Consider the following 25,776-nt stretch of genomic DNA (forward strand, 5'->3'; position numbering starts at 1 on the left):
TACAGCACACTCGTCGCGTTTGAGTAATCTGTTAGACGAGTGTGCATGATTGATTGAATAAATAAAATAATAAATAAATATGTATATATGTACATATATGACCATCAACATAGCTCAGTGGTTAGCGTATATTTCTATCAACTGAGGGGTCATGGGTTCAATCCCTGACCCGGTGCTTCTGGCCACACCTTGGATATATGTATGTATGTATGTGACTCCAGGTCGATCTTTTCTTATCAGAGTTTACCAATTTATCTATTTATTTATTTAATAGCAAATTGCTAATGAATATGTAACAAATAACAAAAGTAACAACTAAAATTAATAACCAAAATATAACATAACAAAACTATAATTAGTAACCATAACATAATATTATTATATAATATAATGCCAAACATTGCATTTTATTAAACTTACATACATATGTATACATATCTAATATGATTGTTGAAACGGTTCTAAATAAATTGGAAATCTATCCTCATTTGTCACTATTATTTGAATATACATACATACATATATAGTTTCAAATTTATAATAATGATGTTCTAATTTAGCCATAGGTGTTGACTTGGGTGCAAAACCCATAATGACACCATGGTAAATATATTTTTTTAATAACAATAATAGTAATATACTCGTACATACATATGCATGTAGATATACATATGTAGGCAAAAAATCCGGAAACAAATTTTCGACAAGTTTTGTAAAGTAGAAGATACATACATATGTACATACAAATGCATACACATTTTCCCTCTCTAAATCTATCTATCATACTCGATTTATCGCATTTTATGGATACACATACATATGTAAATAATTAATTAATGAAATATCAATTTTTAGTTTCGATCTAAATATATTGTAATATTATCCAATATAGACTGAAAAGTAGTATTAATATTTATAATATGTATTATTAATTAAATTTGTTGAATGTTTAACGTATTATAACAACCTCTTTATATTTAAAATTTATTTATATTGATCCAAGCTAATCTTCACGATTGGATTCGCACATAAATGTATTTAAAATATGTAATATTATATTATACATAAGTACGTGATATTAAATATTATCGTCAACAAATATTTTTCTCACATTCGAATATTTGCATACCGGCTAATTTGCATGTAATCCACGCTACTTTGTGATGAAAATTTATAAATATATATTTTTTTTCAATACATTTTTACGATTTTTGGTAAGTCGGAAAATACAGATCAAGATCCGGCAAATACAGATCAAATCAATTGCAAAAATTCCTGTTAGTATAATTTTAGCTGCCAGTATTTCGGTAAATCAGTAAACACCAATAGAATTATAAATATTATAGATTTTTCCGGTAGACTTTCATACTATGTATATTTGTCACTTATGCTCTTAGCATACATAATATATCGGTGTATTTATATGTACTTAAGAAATTTAATATTAGCACTTGAAGATTAAATAACTTCTAATACAAGATTTACGGGTGACCTTTTATCGAAAGTTTCTGCATCTCAGCTGAACTCTATAAATATACGAAACTGCTAATAATAATTTGTACATTGTTAATTTAGTAGCAGATTCTTTTCGCATATGTACATATGTATTGTTCAAACATGTCGTCGACCGGAAAATGCTAAAATCTGCTAATTCTTCGCACACGTTCTTTGCCATTTAAAGCGCTAAAACTCAAATCAAACAAACAAACGCATTCGTCGTTTCTGATCAAACACGTAATACAAATACAAATATACCAATACGTGCATAATCTACTTAGATAAACACTTGTAATTGAACTATTTGTCTTACTATCGATCTGTAGAAAACCTATAAATATGTATTGAAATAACAACCACAAGGACGCTTATTTTATTAATATACGTATGTACATCTAATTAACTTTAAATTCAATACATTCAGTTATTGAAAGGTTAAATACACATGTATGTACTTACATATATATAGAATAATTGTCAAGATGCAATCAGAATCAAGTGCTGATACATAATTGAAAATATGTACATGTAATCGCATTCATATTATGCAAATACACAAAGGAAAGAACAAGAGAGAGCAGATCTATACAATGTATATTATAGGGCAGCGTTTCTCAGACGTTTTTAATCATAAAACTATAAATTCTATCGGATATTATTGTATATAATACGAATGTATGTATGTTTTAATTACATACATACTTAATCCAAAAGATGCAAAATACATAAACAAGCTTTAAAAAAAACAATTTCCTTTTTCACTTTTACTTTCTAATACTTGTATTTAAATTAAACAGTACCATTCTCCACGATCAATCTTCAGCTTATTTTCCATCAAAATGTTATTTAATCATTTATTTTACAAATACAAATGCTTATTTTTCCCACTATCTATTGCTTATTGTAATATACATGATATACGTACATAACTACTATAGTAATATACTACAAGAGTTTAAGTTTTGATATATGAAATAAAAATTTAAAAAAAATAATAACTACATACATACATGTTTCAGTCCAAGTGTACATTTCATTCGTTCATGAACATTCTAGTTTGTTCATACACCAACCAATCTGGCCTGTTTTATAGAGCACACAAAAGAACAAATTGACAAACGAGTTAGTTTGTTCATACATAAACTATTAGGCATAGGTTTAAGTATTTTCAATCGTTTGTTCCATCCTCTATGTATGCATGCTTACCCTGGGTATATTTTTACTATCGGAAGCCAACCGAGTTATACCAACGTTGTAATATGGTTTCCATAGGATATATTATATCCTATGGAAATACTTGCCATTGTAACATTGATAGCTAAAAGTTACATATGACACTGGTGAATATATTTAAAGACAGCTCTCGACTACTAGCACTAATTTATTTATTTATATAATTTTAGCTATTTAGTTAATTTAAAAATACATTCTTAATTACTTAACTCTAAAATTTCATATATAAATTTATATGCACTGTCCTTCACAGAGGTGTCTCTTCACACCTCACAAGAATGCATCCACGGTCTAAGAAGCCCTGGCGCACTTAGGGAGGGCATTGTACATGAACACACCCCTGTGAAAGACACCACCAGCTGTCTTCTTTTTCCTTACTCTACCTACAACTAAATTGTTCTTATTTCTAGTATAATAACTATGGATATCTCTATTTCTTATTGTATAATCCTTAAAATACTTAGGTAATAACTTATGATCTGACTTAAGTAAACAAAAGACAAAGTACTAAGATTTAAACTATTTCTAATACTCATCCATTCCAATTCATCTAACATACTTCTAATACTTTTTAATCTACCAACATTCAAAATACCTCTCATGGCTTTATTTTATAATTTTTGTATTTTTGTAAGCCTTGGCTAGTCACCGGACCCAGAAGGTGCCGCGTATTATTCAAAGGTTGTAAATGCATTGTTAAAGGTTTGCCGAACCTTTTTTACAAAGGATTTACAACAATGCACTGTGACTATCCTACCTCTAGTCTTGGCCATTAAACATGTTAAGCACAGTGGCACAATAAACCACGTGTGGCAAGACAATTGTATTATAGACTAAAATTGTACATTTTCTACTAAAACCAATAGTTTATATATAAACAAACTACATAGTACGTTCATGAACCAACCGGGGTGAACAATTGTACTGTAGCATATACATATGTTACACCGAATCCGTGAAATTGTCTATTACACGCATTCGGCAAGAGAATTGCCGAATGCATGAAAAATGCAAGCATGTTGCCCAGTTCACGGATTTGGCAAATTTTTTGGCGAATGCGTGTATTCGGCAAGAATTTGTCTGCTCAAAGCATGGAGTCGGCAAATAGACAGCAGCGCTCCGGTGTTGTTTTTTAGAACTGGACAGCGTGGACAAGTGTCAAAGTGACAGCTGAATGAGGATGTTTAATTTACATATTATTATGTATAATATGACTACATACATATGTTTCGATCATCTCATATGACTTATACATAAATTAATGCCATTTTTATACATTTTGATCAATATTTTAACAGTGAAACATATGTATGTAGTCATATTATACATAACATGTAAATTAAACTAAATTAAACATCCTTATTCAGCTGTCACTTTGACACTTGGTTATAATATAACACGCTGTCAATAACATTCGGCAAAGAATTTACGGAATCCGTGTACTGGGCAACGTGCTTGCATTTTTCACGCATTCGGCAATTCTCTTGCCGAATGCTTGTAATAGACAATTTAATGGATTCGGTGTAACACATACATACATATACATATACATACATACATACATGTTTCTAAAAAGTTTCAATTCGAGCAGAGCCGAGTACTTTCACTTGGAATATACCACGCTAATCTAATCATTTTCGCTCACACAGTTTGAGAAATGATGCTGTGGTGTTTCCTTCACCCATCACCAGAATCGCCTCGAGCCATTACTAACTAAACAAAGCTTTCGCAGTAAACCAAACCGTAAGCTCTTTGTTTTGCGTTCACTGCTGCTGGAAATTGCGATTGCTCTTTTATAATATACAGGTAAACCGAATGCGATATAAAAATATACGTGGTCGGTCTGGCAGATGAATAATAGACGATTGCCTAAGCGGTTTGCGCAACGGAGATAGCGCTAAACGTTAAAAAACGACGCGTTTGACAATCGGGCCGTTTACGTTTAAGTTAGTGTTTAATCAGATTGGCGCACTCGCATGATGAAACTTTAACTATAATACATACATATGTATATGTAAATACATATGTTTAATTTTGAAACGAAAAACACTTGGCATAATAAACGTAATACGGTCAGTGCGACGCGAACAATAGACTTGTTTCAATAAACATATTCAAATTTCGTCTCAACAATTTGTACACATGTGCATATGTTACCTATTTAAGTACATACATATATATATATATATCGTACCTATTTATAAATGGACACGTGTGTATATAATACTACTATGCCTATTTTTAATTACTACAATTACTACTATTATTAATTACTACTTAGATGATAGAATTTCAAGTACGTACTGGAGATCCCAATAGCGGCACTACCGGTTTTTTAATCAAAATTCGATCTATATTCGTACATAGTACTAAAATATAAAAGTTTCACTTTTATATTACTTGAACTATGTATGTATTTTGAATTTAGAAGAAAGCGTTGTATTTGCTAGTTTGTATGGATAAGTCGTACTCATAAGTCAACACTCATCATTAAAGCCCGGACCCTGAGGGGCCGTTAATTGTTCAAATGTTGTAAATGCATTTTTAAAGGTTTGCCGAACCTTTTTTACAAAGCATTTACAACAATTGAACAATAAACGGCACGCTTCCGGTCCTACCTCTACTCATCATACATTTTGACTTGCTATTCAAAGGAGCCGCTAAGTGTACCATACCAAAATCAAAGACAAAGTATGCCGAAAATATCGTACTTATCCTGAGGCTATTTCCGAATACATACATAGATATATTGATTTATAACTATTATTATCCCTATTTTTCCTATTAGTATTATCCCTATTACTACATATTATCCCTATTTTTATTTTTATTTTCTTTTCATAAGATAATTTTTAATTCCCTACTATTTCAATGCTTTATTATTTTTTGTGATTGTATTAGATGTATTTTTGTTTGTGTATACATATATGTTTTATTTTTGTCATCTGTAATTTCTATAGTTATAGTTTGTTTCTTTTCTGTTATTTTTTAGGAATTCATGTAATGCTACAATGGTCCAAACTTTAAATAAACAAATAGCTGACTGTTAACAATTAGTAGTCTAAGGGCGTTAGCGCACTGAGTGGTACGTGGTACGTGTTTTTTTTTATTTTAATATACTTTTAAACATGCGTAAAAAACGCAGCACCCCCTAGCTCATATACATGGTACACAGTCTCAAAAATCACCCCCTGGAGTGTTTTCGGTGATAATTTATCCTTGTTTGACAGTGATCAATAACGGTGAATCCTATATTTGAAAAAATTTAGGAGAAACATATGCACTATGCACGTGCAACTACACGGTTTCGGCTTGGGGAACACTGTCACAGAAAGGAGCCAAGGACGTGACGTTCCATACCACTCAGTATGTTTTCGCCCTTAGGCTATCTCAATAAACAATAAAAACTGTTTAAAAGTTAAAACCATCCCTTCCACACAAAAATTCTTCCAAGAGCACGCTACAATTTTTTTTTGACACTCGTTGATCGGTAATTTGCACGGTGTAGAAGAATTCAACACTTATTTTTGATAATTAAGAAAAAAAATAATCAAAGTAATTGATTAAAATAATTTTCGATTAGCTGACAGGTAATTAAATAATATTTTAATGGTAATTAATTAAATTTTATTGCACGAATTGCTTAAATAAATAAAACCGGTAATGAACCAAGTCGGTAGTAACGGGATTTTTCGGTAGTATCAGTACTGACAAATGCCAATATTTTTAGAATCCCTAGTATTCATCCATATGTACTTATGGGGCTTGGGAAAAAAATGATAACTCTTTGATGGCTCTCAATTTGCAGAAATAAATACGTATTATATATATGTATATGTATATACATATATATATAATATTCCCAAAACAAAAAAAATAATACCCTTCATATATAATTGAGCACAATAATAAAAGATCGATCGGTTCGTGTCGTAAGATGGACGACGGGTGTGTCAACTGCAACCTGCAGATCATTGCATCACTTCACATTTGCGTTTTATGGACTTTTCGGCACGCTACGTCAAAGTTAAATCACACGTTTCATAACTTAATATTTATATATCGACACTCGATTATTAATAATAAAAAAAACTAATCGATCGATTATCTAACTACTGAGATTATAATTTTCGAAAATTATATTTAACTGTCGAAACTCACCTTAAATAAAATTCACCGAAGAATTCACAACATCTAAATAGCTTCATATCTGCAACAAACAATAAAACAATTCAATTACTAATTTTATATACATACATACTTTTATCATTTAATACTACAAGATTTTGAGAAATTAAATACAATCAGACTTCATCATCATCATCTACAGCCATTCGTCATTCACTGCTAGATGAAGGCCTCTCCAACACTCTTCCACCCGTTTTGTCTTTATTTTTTTGCTGTCATCCATCTCACACCACACATTTTCCTAATTTCGTCCACCCATTTCCCTGCGGTTTTCCTTTTACCCTAATGCATTCTCTCGGGTACCATTCTAGCACTTATTTTGCCCACCATTCTTCTAGCCACGTGGCCCTTCAATCTCTTCACTCCACTGTATCCACAACCCTTGTCATACTTCTCATCCACGTATTCCGATTCCTGTCTTTCCTCGTTACTCCAAGCATACAACGTTTCATACTACTTTGAGTGCATTGAACTTTGTGTAGCAACTTGGCGTTCAAAGTGCAAGTTTCATATCCATACGTCATCACTGGCAAAATACATTGATCGAAGATCTTTTTCTTCAGGCAAAGTGGTATTTTTGAATTAAAACCCGCATTCATTCGTCCAAATGCACTCCATCCTAATTTCATACGTCTCTTTATCTCTTCATCTTTACTACCGGACATGTCAATTATTAACTACTTCTACTGGTGTATCATCTAATGAAATGCTATCAGGCATGCAATAACTATTGAACTAATGTTTGTTTAATCAGACTTCCAGCAGTTTAAATCCTCAACTGAACGACTGAACAGAAATGGTAAAAGCACGCGATATTCAGAATTGTGAACTGATTCATTGCCTATAATATCGTATTACGTTACCAGATGCTATTATTGTCCAACAAATTATAATAATGCGATGATTGTGTGCGATTGTATCGAAGCGAGCAAATACTGACCCAAATTGAGAGGCGCCAAGCTTTCGAAGGTTATAAAATACACATAAAACACACATCAGAAATAATCAATCTAAACTTCTCGAAGGAAAAACCTCAACGACATAACACACATGTACGATACGTACATGAAAAAGACGCCCAATTTTCCGAAAAAGTTCCATCTGGAAGGGAAAATGGACCGAAGACGACACGACACACACGATCAGATTCGCAAAAGGGCACACACGTGTGAATCTGTAACACGTCTTATACAGATGATAATGCATAGTAGATGAATGCAAAGAGCATTTTGGTAAATGATCTGAGCGAAGCGACCTTCGGCCAGCATGGCGACCGTCCTACCAAACCTGTAACATAGAGGTCACTCGTATTCCCGATATGGTCAACATATTTAAACCTTGTGTTACTTATATTTTAACAAATATCCAACTAAACGGCTCCCCCACCCCCCCCCCCCACCTCCCACCGATTTGAACATTTTCGAGTGTAAGCTTACTCTCGAAAGTTTAAAGAACGCCGTCAAAATGCATCACCTGTCGTCAGAACGCCACCAGGTGACCTCGTCAATCACTAATCGAGATTGTTTCGCAAAAGCTGATTCATCTATCCATACTATTCGTATACACAAGTACATATCAATCTATCTATCTTATGGCGAGGCCACATTACTCCCCTGGATATAAATTCAATTTCGTTTTTACCTAATGTTGTCATCTCACGAAGGCGTATTCTAACGAACAGACGTATTAAAATGTATTTGAAATAAATTGAAACTGTATTGATGGCAACTTTTTATGTTGAAAATCGATGCGGTGCAAACGATCGACAAGCGCCAGACAGACTGAACCACAGATTAACGACACGTGTACCATATGCGTGCGCACTGCTCGCACTTACACGAAACGAAATCTACCCGAAATCCCGACATACCTACCCTGTATACGTTCTGTGCTTCTGATACTTTAGTTCCAAATTTCGCCTTATTAAACCATTACCATTTTAATAATTGCATCTGTGCACATCGAAAGGTTACTCGTCATCTGATGTGCAATCTATAATTCGTGAAGTCGAGAATTGCGTTTAAAGCAGCCATCCAGTTAATCTGTGGTTCAGTCTGTCTGGCGCTTGTCGATCGTTTGCACCAAACCCGTGGAAAATATGCTTTTTTTTACTAATGCGAATTTTAATACAAAATACGCTATTGAAAGATGCAAAAACTGTACATATAGCCCGCAGTATGGTTATTTAGTACCGAGAGGTTATAGGGTTCGATTCCGTGCTAATCTTTAATGCTGCTGGTCAGACTTGGATATTTGTGACTCCAAGTCAATCGTTTCCTATCAGAGTTTGCTATTTTGTCTGATTTCATTGTTGAAACGGTTCTCCATCAAATTGGTAAATACACTATGTAACCAATACCTATCTTAATTTGATTTATGTACAATATGTAAAAATGCATGTCTATGTGTCTCTGAATGAATGGAAAAATGCTGCAATGTTTGTAATTAATTGGCTAGGAAGGCGCGTTGGGGTATACCTGTTAGGCCTTCCTGGTATATACATACATATGCATATATGTAAAAATTATATACATATATGCACATATATGTAATTTATTTGTATGCTATTTATGTACATATGTATAATGCATTATGTGTCTGTATATGTATATGCAGATACTTATTCAAACAATTCGTTCGTCAATTTAAATTACAAATTTAAATTATAATAATAAATTTCTAAACAAACATGCTTTCTCTATTTCGATAATAGACGTGCATATAATATGTATGTTATACGTATTACAGTTAAACGCAAATGTAATACAAAATCATAATATGTACGAAATTGAAAGTGCGTACGTTTTTCTAGAGTAGAATCTATATTATATTTAAATTTAATTCCGACATTATAAATACCTAAGTATGTGCAAACATATCAATGAATTAAAGAGAAGTTTATTGAAAAACATTATTGAAGTATCATTGCAAGGATTTCATTACTCGACAGCTGAATATTTCGCTTTAGCAATTAAAATATATGTATGAGCAGTTATATTTGAAAGTGGCGGAAGTCCAATTTACAGTTCCTTATTTTAAGTTATCATTTATATTGATTCAATAAGTCCAGAATCTCGGAAAAACAGAATAAAAGTATCACAGGCCATCAGTATTTTTAAATATTGTTAAACGCAAAACATTACACTTAATGTTTCGCAAGATATTTCTCGAAATGAAGAAAAGTGGAGTTATGTCACTTTCAATTATAACGGTTCAAATATCGGGCGTTTCCCAAGAAAATGAGACGCGTTATTATTATTATTCGAATGTTTTTGGATTTAAATATACAAAAAGAAAATGCGTTTCATTCAGAGTAAAATAGTATTGAGCAATAAAAAAAAAACAATACTGGAGCGGAAACTTATCAATATTTACTAAGTTTGACCCACTCAATTCCAATATGAAAATGATTGTAGTCTTTTTCTCGGTTAAGAGATATGAGTGCTTATAAAAGTGGGCAATTTCAACAGATTTTTGGCTTTTGCAGTCTTTAACTATAAATTTTTTACTGAACGAAACTCAAAAACGAGTATTAGACTCAATAGTCAGATGTTTTTTCTATATATTGTGATTGTCATTGCTTTGAAATAATTATTATTATTTGTCCAGCGAATTTTAAAAGTCAAAAATATGCTTTTTTTACACATTTTTTCCGTAATATTACGAGCTAATTTCGCTAATCACAAGGTTTAAAATAGTTTTACTTTTTTTCACTTTATCACGTTTATAAGGATGAGTTTTTTATGCCAATATTTTTTATTTTATCGAAACACCAATTCGGGCGGTAAATGATTTCTCCCTCTTAAACCAGAGTAAGTCAATCAAAAATATTGTCATATTCGAATTCAGTGGATCAAACTGCGAAAAGGTTTGTTAGTCTCCGCTTCGGTAAGTAAAAAACGTGATTTTTGTTGTTCAGTATCATCAGATAAGATCTTTAGTACACAATATTTCACCTACAGCCCAATATACAAATAATATCATCAGTATACATATGTATATCCGGCGTTGCCCAAGTCAACATTATATATATGGTAATACTAAAAACTCTCATTACTAAATTATTATGAACTATGTATTTTAAATGCAGTGTATTCAGATTTGATATACCTTCTAATGAAATATATACGTATAAAGTGATCTATGGGTATACATTTATAAAGAAGTATATATTTTTTAGATCGGTTCATAAAACAGACAAATGGGATTGCCCAGAGAGGCAAAAGAGGTGGTTTGTTATTCTTGGAATGCATTTATACATATGATGCAGGCATCAACAACATTTTACTACGCTCACACTTTTTTATGTATATATGAAATTAAAATTTAAAATCTAAAATTTACTATCAATTCGATACCAAAAATAATCGACCGAGTAAAAGTTCGTTTATAATATGTGTAATATACTCGGCACAGCACTGCACGGAAAAAACTCTTATTCATACTATACAGCACCTATACTATATAGACGAGTGCAAAGAAAAATCACCTTACATATACATACATACATAGAGCACGGCGATATGGCCCAATATTTCTTGCGTCAATATTGCTCGAGTTAATATTGTCAAAATGTGACGTTTCAGAAAATATTCATACGCGCATGACAGCACTTTCGTTAGTACGGGCGCACTCGCCACTATAACGTGACGTCAAGCGCAGAATATTTCAAAAGTGGTCGAAAAAAATCAGTTCTGCTTGATACCTTTCGGTGATGTCTACTACCGTATAATATGAATATATTGTGTCAGTTACTGCTGTTTCGGATACATTACGGAACATATAAATGTGCGCATACAAAATGTACTAAATAATATTTTTCGTACTGCTGTTTACGTGCAGCCGCCAACATGAGCTGTACTGCTAAAAACGAACCTAAAAATGTGTAAAAATTCGATTATTTCACAATATATGTACATACATACATATGTATGTATTGTACAAAAATTAAATATAATTTAAATCTGTTGCTAAATTCGATTTGAATTTGACGCGAGTTGGTGATCTCTACGAATACATCAAGACGTTAGGAAATCAGACATCGTGATGCAAGTATTCAGCGCCCGCACTTATGATTAAAAAAAACCGAACAGACTGCACTTTCAGCATTCACAAAACCCAGCGATGCTATCCTTGGACAGCTAGCAAAATAAGAAAACACACCTATGTATGTACATATGTACGTAAATACGCCGGAGACGAGCAATATGAGGCAGAATGCAACGACGCGTTGTTTTACAACTTTCTGTAAAAATGAGTCGGGTTCGACTTGTCGGGGAATTCGAGGAAGCGTTTTCCTAATTTCGTATCTCATTAGTTCGGCTTGAAAGTTCTTGCCCTTGTCGCGTGAACTTTAAATAGTTCGGATGCAGATGCGAATAAAAAAAGACGAAAAGTATGCTTAGGTGTGAAGGATCGTGGTGGAATTCCTGCGGAGACAAGAATGCACAGTGATGATCGAAATAGCTCTGCGGCCATATGGTACTCCTATCTCTTATTCACTTAACAAACGAAACCTGCCCATATTATGTACATACATACATACATTAAATATTTATAGGTGCTTACTATGTTGATCCAGGTACATATTTATTATTGTTTTACGATTTTACACCTACTTTGAGCAACTAATGTCATTTATTACTCGAGCATTAAGTTTTTTTTTAAACCAATGGTTTATTTTCTATTATTTTATAGGAGATGACAATAACCTGCAGAATAGACTAGTGATTAGCATATAATGCTTTGAACAAAGTGGTCACGAGTTCAAATCCTACTAGTTTCTGCTAGTCAGACTTTGGATTTGTGACTCCAGTTCAATTGTTTCCCATCAAATTTTGCCAATTTATCTTATTTTCATTGAAACGGTACCAACAAATTGGCAAACTTACTCATTTTCTCGCAAATCTCGAGTTTTCAGCAATCTCAAATTTCGCTGAATTGTTTAAATTGCTGCAAATTTACAAATTTGACCATAAATTTCTCTGTGGATGTTAATTAATATGTGTGTATATATTGAATTTCACTGAATTATTTAAAAATACTGCAAATTTACAAATTTGACCATAAATATATGTATTTACTTTGTATAGTACTAATAATACTTGTATCAATTGCGTACCAATGGTACAAAATGGTACCATTTTCAATTTAACCAAAATTTTTAAAAAGCAGTATTTCTTAAAATATTTTAGATATTTTTCATGAAAACGATATGTTCTATTATTCGTATATATATGTACATTTGTATGTATGTACCTACATACATGTATACACAAGTACACGTAGATAAATAAAAAATGTTTGGTTACACTGATGGTGAACTACATATGTAATGTAAGAGTTTGAATGAATGTAACTCTAAGTATAATATTAGATATTACATATACCTATGCATATGTACGCACAAGTGGAATAGTAATATATGTAAATGTAAATACATGTTACTAAAGTGAAGTGGCACGTCTTGAATCTGTAATAAAACGATCAATCGAAAGGTGAGGTGCTTCAAAATTCAGAGCCGATTCTGAAAGTCAGAAATCGATACGCAAAGACCATTTTAATGCGTTTCAACTCCAGGAACGAGTTGCGGTTAGAATAAAAATAATTCAACGAGGGACGTATTGTTCAAAACAATTCAACAGAAGAATTTGTTATGGTCATCAATTTTCCGAGAAAAATTCCGGAAAACGCAACATGAGACAATGCAATGGCGGTATTCGCGAGCACAGAGCAGGAATAATGTTACCAAAGGATCAAAATAAAGGAAAAAATAATAAAAAGAACCAGCACCGGTACACCCACGTACCATCTCGATCGATTAACATTGTAAAAAAGTGTTCGATACAAGCAAAAAATTCGCAACTAACACGAGACTGGCAAATGTACATTTATGGTGCGAGTGAACTTTCCAAAGGAAAAAATTTGCAAACTTTACTTAAATCGATTTAAAGAATTTTGTCAACAAACAAAAGAATTTCAATTAAACGACTTTGAAACTCACATTCGATTGTTTTTTTTTTATACATATTTTTTCATTATAAATGACACAAGTATTATTGAGATGAAAATAAAAAACAAAATTGATTGACGTTCGTAATGTAAGAATGATTTCACGGAGGATGATTAATTTTTCACAATTTTGACGGATTAAATTGAAAATAAATAAGCTGTCAATTTTTTTTAGATACTGAGAACATCCACCCACTTACTAAGAGTATGAGTAATATTCCAATCAACCTATTTATACATTATGTAACATTTTAAATTAACTTCGACCATATTTCAACAAATTTTAGAGTAAATATAATATTGTATTATATGATGTCTTAAAGATTTACCGTGTAGTTTTGACATTCACATTATTGTCAGTATTACATACTTTCGGTGGTTGCATACTTTTAGCGCAATTATTTATCTTAAACGTGTATGTATCTATACAGTCTCTGTGACGAGACAGAATGTTAAATTACAGAAAACGCAAATATCGGAAGGCAAAGATCGAAAATCGAAAGATCTTAAGTCGAAAGATAAAAAAAAATGGTGCCAATAATGTGAATGTCAAAACTACACGGTAAATCTTCAAGACGTCATATCCATAATGGGGAGAGGGGGGGGGGGGTGCGACTTAAGCAGGTAGACTGCACGCAGGTACATCAGCTTGACATGGCTTTAAAGAGTAATAACAAATACTAAACATCTAAACGATAAACGTAGCTTAAGTACAGTTAGAGTCCATACCTGTATTTTTACTTGCATCGTGTGTAGCCGTCTTAAATCAATATAAATTTCATATGCGCTGTCAAACGCATAATTTGTTAGATACCGGTTTTTTTTATTATGTATAAAAAATTGTAATAAATAAAGATTTGATTAAGAATCTCAGCGTGATTTATATTTTTTGTAACGGTTAAACTTGAATTGCTTATACCTATGTAGATTTGGAAGATTTTTATTATTAGTTACCATTTTAGTTTCCAAGAAATTTTATATGTTCCTATGAATGTTTCAATAATATCGAGTATCAAAAAAAAAAAAAAACAACAATTTATCTAAAACAATAAAAATAATGTACATAGATAGTGCTATTATCTCATGGAGGCTTCATTTACAAACGTATAGAAAACAAATATGTATGTGTAATATGATAAATTGATGGATAGTTATTTCGAAGAGAGAAAATACGACCTTTTTACCGGTGTAAGATAAAAACACTGCACACATATGTATGTACTATGGCACATATAACACATTTTCAATAATAAAAGCGAACAAACGCTTACCTATTACGTATTGACAACAAGTTTTGATATTCGAAACGATCCCATATAAAGCGTTAATACGAGTTCATGGGGACATTCCTTATAATTGCTGAGGGGGCAATCGAATTAATCAATCAGCTCCTGAGGTCCATAAAATGGCACATGCAGCTTGCGACACATCAGTGGGTGTACAATTTTATTACTCACTTTATTACTTGTTTATGGACACATTCAATAACAGTGAATCAACCTGCTACTTGTACTGACAAACGCCATGCAAAAGTATAAAAGGAATGCCCTTTTCATACGCACATATACTCGTACGTATTCTTAAAACGCTGACATGTGGTCAATCATTTTCGCTTTCTCAGTTCAATGCCGTATCCTCGGGAGACCTTTGGCGCCATGGATGACCTCGCGAGCCTTTCATTTTCAAAATGGAAACAGAAGATGAAAAAAAAATAAACGGGACCAAATCGACCCGTGACAAGGTCTCCATTAGAAGACCCGCAATTAATCGCCGATCAAAAATCTCGATCTGACCATATTTAGATCGATTGAAGGAGGTCTTCGACCACCAGAGGTGACCCTCAAGTTGTCCTTAATGTTCCCAATTTATACAAATATCCTTATGCATCGTCAATCATTAACACACATTTGTAAATTAAATCGGCATATTCGCTATGATTGGCCGAATTGCAATACGTGTACTTTATATTTAAAATTTGACGGAAATGAATGTGTAATCAATTCCTTGTAAAAATCTATGCACGAATATGAAAATATTACGGATTTGACAGTTTACATTTTGATAAATTGTTAAAACCCAAGAGTGCGTAATTGCTTAGGGAAAATTTAGTCCAACAGGAAACGTGCGATATTCTAACACTCAAATATTGATTTTCGTTCGCAAATCTGCTTTTAGTAACATAACAATGAGTCAAAGCTTTGCCATGAAGTGCACGGAGATAACTATTTGTCGGCACTTTCAATGATTTCCAATACACTCGTACGAAAACCGTTCTTTCGATAGTTCACCGTGACCCTTTAAAATATTTCCATATGTGAACGTATTGCACATCACGTATTACAAATCTACAAAGAAAACAACACCCGGCGTCGCCCGAGTACACAATAACGCGTTTCTAAAGCCAAAAATATGAATAAAGCAAGGGTAATTATTTTGAACCATATGCTAAAATATCATGATCACTTGACATACTATTTTACACTCGTATATAGGGCTTAAAATAAGGTATTGTAACGTGGTTGAACAATAGAAACCACGGATTAGGCTAACGAGACTCAGTAAGTGAGTTCTCACAGAACGGGGCGAGTACGTATAGACATACACACGTGCCTACATAATAGACACATTTATGGATCGGGGATGCTGTGATGGGCAACTTGTCTTTTATAAGGAGGTACACACGGTAGATCAGATTATTCTGGAGTAAGCGGTGGTCTCTCGTGTACACCTCCTGAATCGTTGAATAAATCCTGAACCCACCCCTACCTAACACTATCATATATAATACATGTGTATATTTTATCCCAAACTAACATGATAAAATAATAATATACCAAATAAGAAACAATTACACACATTATAATAAAATGTACAATTAAAAGGATCCTGTATATTTAATTGACACTTTTTTGAGGTCATGACGAATCTACTGATATATATTATATATTCGAAATAGGAAAATGAGAAAGGGGATTTTCCAAATTTCTTGCAAGTAGTGATGTGATAATGTAACTAAAGGAATACAAAGTTTAGTACAGATAGGTTTGAAGTTACAAATTACAAAATAACAAACAAACAATTTCTGTTTTATATATGTTACAGTCAAAGTGTACATACATTTCGTTCGTTCATGAGCATACTAGTTTGTTCGTACACGAACCTATCTGGATAGTTATATTGTACACAAAATAACTAGTCTGTCCATACACAAACTATTAGGCAGTATTCTCAATCGTTTGTCCCATCCTCTATGTACGAAAACGGGAACTATTGAAACATTCTGTTGTGGTTTATATCGGATTTTCCTTTTAAATACTTAGACATCTCAAAGGTTTTGTCGGCTGAAAGTTTCATGTGACATCTGGCTAGTCTATTTGAAGATAGCTTTTGACTGTTAGCACTAAAAACAATAGTTCGTGTATGAACAAACTAGTATGTTCATACACGATCAATGAACACTTGGACTATAACATATCCATGCATACATTTTTAAATGACAGATGAACTTTATGTAAATATGTACTTGGGATGAAATACTGGGTTCTCAGTGAGAGCAAGCTCTAGTGCAGTGCTTCCCAAATTGGGGGTCGCGACCCCCTGGGGGCCGTAGGATTTCTCGCGGGGGCCACGAAAATATTCCATAGAAATTACAAATATTCATTTATGAATATTTTTCCACATACAATATTTAGGGAATGTACATATTTATTTAAGGAAATATTTCCCAAACTTGAATGAGGGTGAAAGGAACAATTGGATAATAACACCATTTGCCAAGTCCTTAAAATATGATCATATTACGTGGACAGCCCAAGAAGAGTTGATCGATATCAGATCAAATAATTTGCTTGAAGTGGAATTTAATGAAAAAAGTATTTCAAAATTTTGGTTAAGAATATCCTGCTATTGGAAATGAAGCCCTTTTGCGACTACGTACCCATGCGAAACAGCATTTTCGTCATTACTTATATTAAAGAATAAGCAAAGGTCATGGCTTTCCACGGAGACTTCGGAAGATTCTGAAATTTAACCCGATATCGATTTGTTATGTAAAAACATGCGACCCATCTATCGCATTACATTGTTTCATGTGTGTATAGTTTTTATTTAAAAAAAAAGTTTTTAAGCAAGTTCCTATAATTTTGTGCTGAATATAAATAAGTGTATTATAATTGTAATAATTACTGCCAAATAAACCTTTTAACTAGAAAAAAAAATTTTTTAGGGGCCGGGAATTGATTCTTTCAGATTTAGGGGGTCGTGACAAATCGTGACGTGGATATCTAATACATAATTTTGAAAGAGACTTTGTATGTATGTATGTAAGGTTGTTGGTAATCGAAAAACAAATCAAAGTTTCTATGACGACGATTCGATATGGTTGAATTTTAATATTTTTTTTTCGTTTCAAATAAATTTAATAAAAAAACAAATGAATATTTACTATTAGATTCGCCACGTTTAAGCTGTTTATATTACAAATACTGAGCGAAGCCGGGTAAACCAACTAGTATATTATATGTACATATACATATGCAGGTTCTCTTCGAAGGACCTGATTAAGACGTCGAGACCCCGATCCAGTTTCGAAAAAGTGATAAAGAAGAAGATAAAACGAGGCTTCTCGGTAAACAAAAGGTATGAAAAAAGGCAGGAGGACATTATCAATAGCTAAGACCGTTGGCCCGGAGTAAACGTACAGGTTTCTGTCAACCGTTGTCTTGATCAGACAAATTGTTCAAGGTCGGACAGTGCGAAATGTCCGATTTGACGACACTTGGCGTAGAAAAAAAGCAATGGATGCTGACGCGTAAAGGCCGAGACGTTAACTCCTTCGAACTGGAAGACGGATTGACTGAACGACCTCATGCCGGCTGCTGACAATGCCCACTTAATTCCAGTGGCAGTACACCACTCACTCTCACCAAAACCAAACTCGAAAATAAAACTAAACCAATAAAAAAAATATATACATAATCTCGCAACTCAGGCGTCAACTCAGCGTCAGGTAGTAGACATCAAACGCGACCGGTTATTAGACTAAACAATTCAACGAGCCAGATAAGATAAAGTTAAAGTAGCATTGACAATAAACAACACACGCATTAGAAGAATCTAATCGAATGGAAAAGAGCAGCGAATACACGTACGTCGGTATAATCTTATACATAATCCAGTTTTGGGTCAAGGCTCGGAGGTTAGCGCTAACTAGCCGACATTCGTCTTATCTCACGTCCAGGATAATTGTTCAATTTTGGTCGCGTTTCGACTTGAGCAAAGTGGAATGTGAATTCGCAGAAACCAAGGAGAGGCTCGGAATAGAGTGAGTCGACATTTTTAATCATAAGTATGCAAATGAGTCCGGTAAGCTGTGACGGCTTATCGGCATTCCAGTGCGTGCCCACGCACTCCATTACAACACTGCTCTACCACTTCTACTACTCTACAACTCGATCTTCTGTACACCGACTGTACCTACATATTTTGTATACTATGTAGTCTCGTATTGTCACGAGATAGCCACTTGTCACTACACAATCTTCGTTCAGCTTATATTGTAGCGTAATAGGTGTCCCAATAAGTTTACACATTTTCAATAAATATCCACTAAATACGCTCTATCAAACACGTGTACTATGTATGTGTCAAAAATGACTTGGGAAAAGTGTTTATTAGGAAAGAATGGAAATTATGAATAGATTTATGATTTTGGTGCAGTACCAATTTTAAATGAAATTATTAACAACTAGTGATAGACCCGATGAAAATTTCATCGGGTATATTATAAGTAAACACTACCTGCCTATTACTATTTTCACTACCTACCCATTACTATTGGCACTATTTTCCAAAAGAAAATATTGATATCAAACAATATATACATACATTTATGCAGTTTTTTTCTTGATTTTACCACCCAAACCTTACATACATACATACATTAAACCTTACAAAGTCTTTTTCGAAATTATATATTAGAATATATAATAGAAATAAGGACAAACTAGTTGTAAGTAGAGTAAGAAAAAATAAGACAGCTGGGGGTATTTTTCACGGGGGTGTACTCATGTATAATGCGATGCGGTGCAAACGATCGAAAAGCGCCAGACAGACTGAACCACAGATTAACGACACGTGTACCTTATGCGTGCGCACTGCTCGCACTTACACTAAACGAAATCTACCCGAAGTCCCGACATTCCTACCCTGTATACCTTCTGTGCTTCTGATACTTTAGTTTCGAATTTTTCCTTATTAAATTATTAAAAACTCGCCAGAAAGATCCAACTCAATTTTAATAATTACCATTTTAATAATTGCATCTGTGCACATCAAAAGGTTACTCGTCATATGATGTGCAATTTTTCATTCGTGAAATCGAGAATTGCGTTTAAAGTAGCCATCCAGTTAATCTGTGGTTCAATCTGTCTGGCGCTTTTCGATCGTTTACACCAAACCCGTATAATGCCCTCCCTGAGTGCATCAGGTCTGCTAAGACCATGGATGCATTCTTGCGAGGTGCGAAGAGGCACCTCTGTAAGGGACAGTACATATAAGTTAATTATAAATTATAGAGTTAAGTAATAAATATGTATTTTTTAAATTAGCTTGATAGCTAAGATAATATATAAATAAATAAAATATTAGATTACTATCTAAGAAGACTCTAAATCGGGTCAAAATCAACCAAATTGTGAATATTCAGATGTTTTGGGTCAGTGGGTATTTTCATTTTATATCAGTCAATAGGGTGGATTTAATTGAGACAAAAAATCTTCCATCTCCCTTATATTTTCAAAATTGTGTAATTATTTCCTTGGAGTCGTCGTTGAAATCATTATAGTGGTTCATTATTTCGTTAAGAACAATAGTCTTAAATACTATTGTTTATCATTGGCTGAAAACAAGTCTGAACGTGCCGAAGCGCACTATAGTATAGTATGAATAGAAGCTGTCGTTTATGTGAGTTGCCGTGCTGTGCTGTTGCCGTGAACTGCTGGATAGTATGAATAGATCTTTAAACAAAAAAAAAAACTCTAGCCTTAACTGGTTAACTCAAGTGGCTCACTTGAAATTGTCAAATGAGTCACTTGATGACCCGCAGATCATAGGTTGCCGATGACTGCTCTAAATAAACAACCAGATTTTTATTATAATCCAAATCTTGCCAATAACAAGAGACATGCTCGAGAAAATCGATTATTTTATTTCAACTAGGATTTAAGCCTCTCAACTGGTAAACAATTACTTAATCCGAAAGTTATGTTGTGGTTTTTTTTTAATTAAAATTGGGTTATCAAAATATTCAAAAGTATACATTTCGCAGTTTTATATTTATTATTATAATATATTCATACGCTATTTTCGGAAATATGTAAATGACACCTCACTGTAAGCGATACCTTGGTGTTTATATATGAAAACCGCAATTTATAATTCATTCGAAATTTATACTAAATAAAGATATTAAATGACATAAACTATTACGTTTAATTGTCTTACTGCGAAACAATTATGTAATCTATTGTTTTCTTAACTAAAAAATAAGCTCTTACAATTTTTCTTATCGCTAACCCAATATACTTGATAAAAACCAAGATAATTTTCACAACCTCACAACAACAGTCTCACAATCGAAATACATAAAAATATCGAAATGTGTTTAACTATTATAAACTAAATGCAAAATATCTTATTGGTCACAAGTAATAGACGAGCGTTTTATCGGTCAATCAATTGGGAAATTTGTCACAGTTACAATCGTATCTTTAAACCAATACATAATGAAGGACTCTTTATATATCACGGTCAATATGATCTACAAATATCATTTCACAAAAGAATTTTTGTTTGGCAGATCACTAATTGTGATAAAAGTATCGTAGACAGCGATTTTTAGTTAAAATGAAAATGTTCCATCAAGAAAGTTAACTGAAACAATAAAATATCGATGCATCCAATTCTAAATTGTGGCTCGAGCATAAAATTCAATGATAAATTTCCCAAAGTAACAAATACGGCAACTCAAAGATTGAAAGTTTTGTCTTATTGTATTATACATACATATGTGTGTATGTACATACATATATTTTGCAGTCCGAGTAGTAAAAAATGATGAAATTATTCAGCCATGAATTGTGTCCGAGGATATATATGTATAATAATTAAGGTTCGAATTTGAATATTAAAGGGTACAATAATTCGGTTGGAGCGTGTATGAACATACTAGCTTGTTCGTACACGAACTATTGGTTTTACGGCTAACAGTCAAAAGCTATCTTCAGATAGAATCACCAAGTGTCTTATGATACTTCTGGCTATCAAAACCTTTGAGATGTCAAAACCCCTAGTATTTAAAAGGCAAATCCTATGAAAACCACATTACAATGTTGCTATAATTCCCGTTTCCGCTAATTTTTAAAACATTCCAACCCAGGATAAGCATACATATTTATATATGTATGCTTATCTATATATGTAGGATAGGACAAACGATTGAGAATATTTAAACGCAGGGGTGGCTCGTGACTTTAAAATTTTTTATGGGCACGAGTAAGCTAAATCCACCCTATCCCCCTACATATATTTTTTTTCCAAAAAATCGAACTACATAGTAGTAACTTTAGTAACATTTAATGCAAGGAAAATTCCTTTTTATAGCAAATTATTGACTTCGATCATTATGTATTAAAAAAAAAAAACAAAAATTTAATTAATAAAAAATAATTAATGATAAAAATGAAAGAATTGAAATTTTGTTGAACCCAATACATATAGGTATATGCAGATCTGCGATGTAGTGTTTCGGTCATTGTTTTTTTGTCATTATTGACATTAAATCTTAATGACAGTAATGATAATTTAATGAGTGAAAAAATAAAAAGTTATAGGAGTTTAAACAATTAAAATCTGACATAGCGAGATGACGGCTAAAAGGGATATATAGTAAGAAGAGGCTAAAACGATCAAATTGAACGATCATTGTGAACGATCAATGTGACAGATTGACGTCAAGAAGCAGAGAGATGTAATAAGAATAGAGGGGCCTTTACGAATAAATAATTGTTGTCAATTTTGCGCGGAACGTCTCTATAAATACGCTACATCGCACGGAATACAATCGGATCAATTTACTTATAAAAATGTATCCCATGTTGTTTATTGTGTGTTTTTTAATGTATTGTGCAATTTTTACCGATGCTTGCCCATCTTGCGAGTAATATAAACAAACAGAGAAGTTTTTATCGGACATATGTCGAGCACCAAGCGTCAAATACGACTTCTACACTTCTATTATTATTATATTTCTCTGTCAAGAAGGATTATGACGGAGTATTTTTAAACGTGTCTATTACGATTATTTTCCACCATCGTAATGGCGGACGTCATTTCCACTTATATTGATGACAAAAACCGAGCACAATGACAAAAGTTTGAAACGACCGGATAAGAACCCAAACTTCGTCACACGACCAAATCGTTTCTGAAGTAAGAAGAGGTTTGTAATAAATAAAAATAGACGAAATTTTCGGAAAATTTTCACAATATAAAATTAGCCAACGCGATACCAAAAAGCCCGATTTAAAACCGGATGTAGATAAAATTTTCACGTCACGTAAATAAACCATTCGGAAAAGATTGGTCCTTGGGTGTCGGAGACCTTTCGAAACGTGAAGATTTACAGCTGGAATATGAAAAGATGGCTGCGGAAACTGCTTCCGCGTGATGGAATGCAACTTTAAAGAAACCACCGCCACGTGTCAAATACCTATACAAACACGCACGATCTATTTAAATCCCCTTTGACACTTTTCTACGCGACTGCGGCGATTGTTTTCGCAAACCCAGCGTCTAGAGCCAACATGGGTACGTTTGCATATGACCAAATTGCACAAATGCAAAAACGGCACTTCCTTATTCCATAGTGATACGACCCACTTCGTTCGAACGGTACGGGTAGAGGGTTAAGTATAGAAAAACGGATTCGCCATATTCGCGGTGGTTCATTGTTCTGCAATTTATGGCCGAGCTAACTGACTCACAGCCCGGTTACAAAATTCGAACCTACCACTTCATACGTATGTATGTATGTAAAAACATTTATAAATTGACATTGAATCGAACACACTTAATGACGATGTCCACAGTCAACGTCGCTCATGACTATGGAACTGCGTACATAATAGGTAAATAGATATATCAGCGAATACCACCGTGACCAATCGGATTTTCACGCCACGGCCTCTACTTTTCCACCTTCGTTAAGTGAAAAAGCATCTGGTATGTTCGTATGTATGTGCGCAAACGAACGGGTCATCTTTTTTAAATCCAATTCTATCTACATGCAAGTGTTGAACGACCTCCGGCGATAAGGAGCATGGCCTTCTTGTTCGACATTGACAACTAAATGAAACAATACCAAAATCGAACTTGTGCAATTCGAACAATCTGAATGTGTGCAAAAGTTGCATCTGCATCCTATCACACACGTATCATTCGATGTGACAGTTATTTTTTGCATTAATAAATGACAAACGCATAATGAATGATCAAATACATATATCTATTAAAAAACCAATTTCCTAATAATAAAAAAAACACTCACGGAATTAATTCAAAGCATTCATTTTGTTTGATGTTAGTTTTAAATAAAAATGTGTTTTGTTTACCGTTCGTTTGTTTTCTATTTGCCTATTTTTTGTTTACATACTGATTATTTGTTCAATTATTATTGTACATTCGATTCAAAACGTAAGAAATCATTCAGTTAACCTTTTTCTTCAATATTAATAATATTTCTTTAATATTGAGGACTGAACACCAGCGCCTTGTCCATACAAACGTATTACACTTATCCCTTCCTCAATTATGGCATTAGAGAAATTATTTTTTAATATGCTATGGATATCCACCATTGGGATGCATCTATCGTTTTATTTTTTTGATTGGTTATTTTTTATAGGAGCTAGGAGCCGCCAAACATCTATAAAATCGTCTCTTTTTTACACCCACGAAAAGAGTCCAGCGTGCTTATTTAACGGTCGATTTAAAAAAAAATACGCATACAGTTGAATATAAAATATCTTTCTCATACCGATGATGGAATTTTTTTAAAAATTGGTCCAGTTTCGGAGGGGAAAATTGGAGAATACGAAACCTCGATTTTGTCGATTTAAATACGTATTATCTGGTCGAAGCGCAACTTTCGCATTCAATCAATATATATATATTGTCGCATTCACTCAATATATACATACATATATCGAAGAAAGGAACGGCAACAAAATTAAGGTTTCGGGTGTACAGCCCTCTTAATATAATTAAAATAATTCAATGCTTGTATTTTACTGGTAAGTATTTTTGTCAGTATTATATATGAATGGTCAGTATTTATGTATATAAAACGGTCAGTATGCATCGTTCTGTATACAAGTGGTCAGTATAAATAATGAAAAAAGGTCAGAATTTATATTAAATGGTCAGTATTTAAACATATACGATTAGTATTAATGTTAAATGGTAAGCTTTATTTTGATTAATGGCCAGTATTACCGTGTGGTGATACCAATATCACCACACGGTTGATATTTTTTTTTTTAACATATTAGCCACAGTGACATTACAGAGTACTCTAACGCGTCACTGTGGCCAGTCACACAATCATAACATAATAATAATAATAACCTTAATCAAAATAATATGATCTTGATAGACAATTCCATCCGACAGGCATTGCTATTTGTTCTGGCGAATGTACATACATACGTCAGATTTTTATACTGTCCATTTGTTATTTATACTGACATTTAATAATATAATACTGACCATTTTGTTAATGAAATACTG

General features: G+C 33.1%; 2 protein-coding genes across 2 annotated transcripts in view; both read right to left on the reverse strand.

Moving 5' to 3' along the window:
• Positions 1-25,776, reverse strand: part of LOC143921168 (uncharacterized) — a 420,653-nt gene that overhangs the window by 239,502 nt on the left and 155,375 nt on the right. The window lies entirely within an intron of this gene.
• form3 (FH2 domain-containing protein formin 3) overlaps positions 1-25,776 on the reverse strand; it is a 43,133-nt gene that overhangs the window by 14,258 nt on the left and 3,099 nt on the right. Inside the window, exon 3 of the mRNA XM_077443978.1 lies at positions 6,892-6,940. The gene's annotated coding sequence lies outside the window, so the exon portion shown is untranslated. The remainder of the gene's footprint in view (positions 1-6,891; positions 6,941-25,776) is intronic.

The sequence above is a fragment of the Arctopsyche grandis genome, chromosome 13 (genome assembly GCF_051622035.1).
Source record: "Arctopsyche grandis isolate Sample6627 chromosome 13, ASM5162203v2, whole genome shotgun sequence".
In the NCBI taxonomy this organism is placed as follows: domain Eukaryota; kingdom Metazoa; phylum Arthropoda; class Insecta; order Trichoptera; family Hydropsychidae; genus Arctopsyche; species Arctopsyche grandis.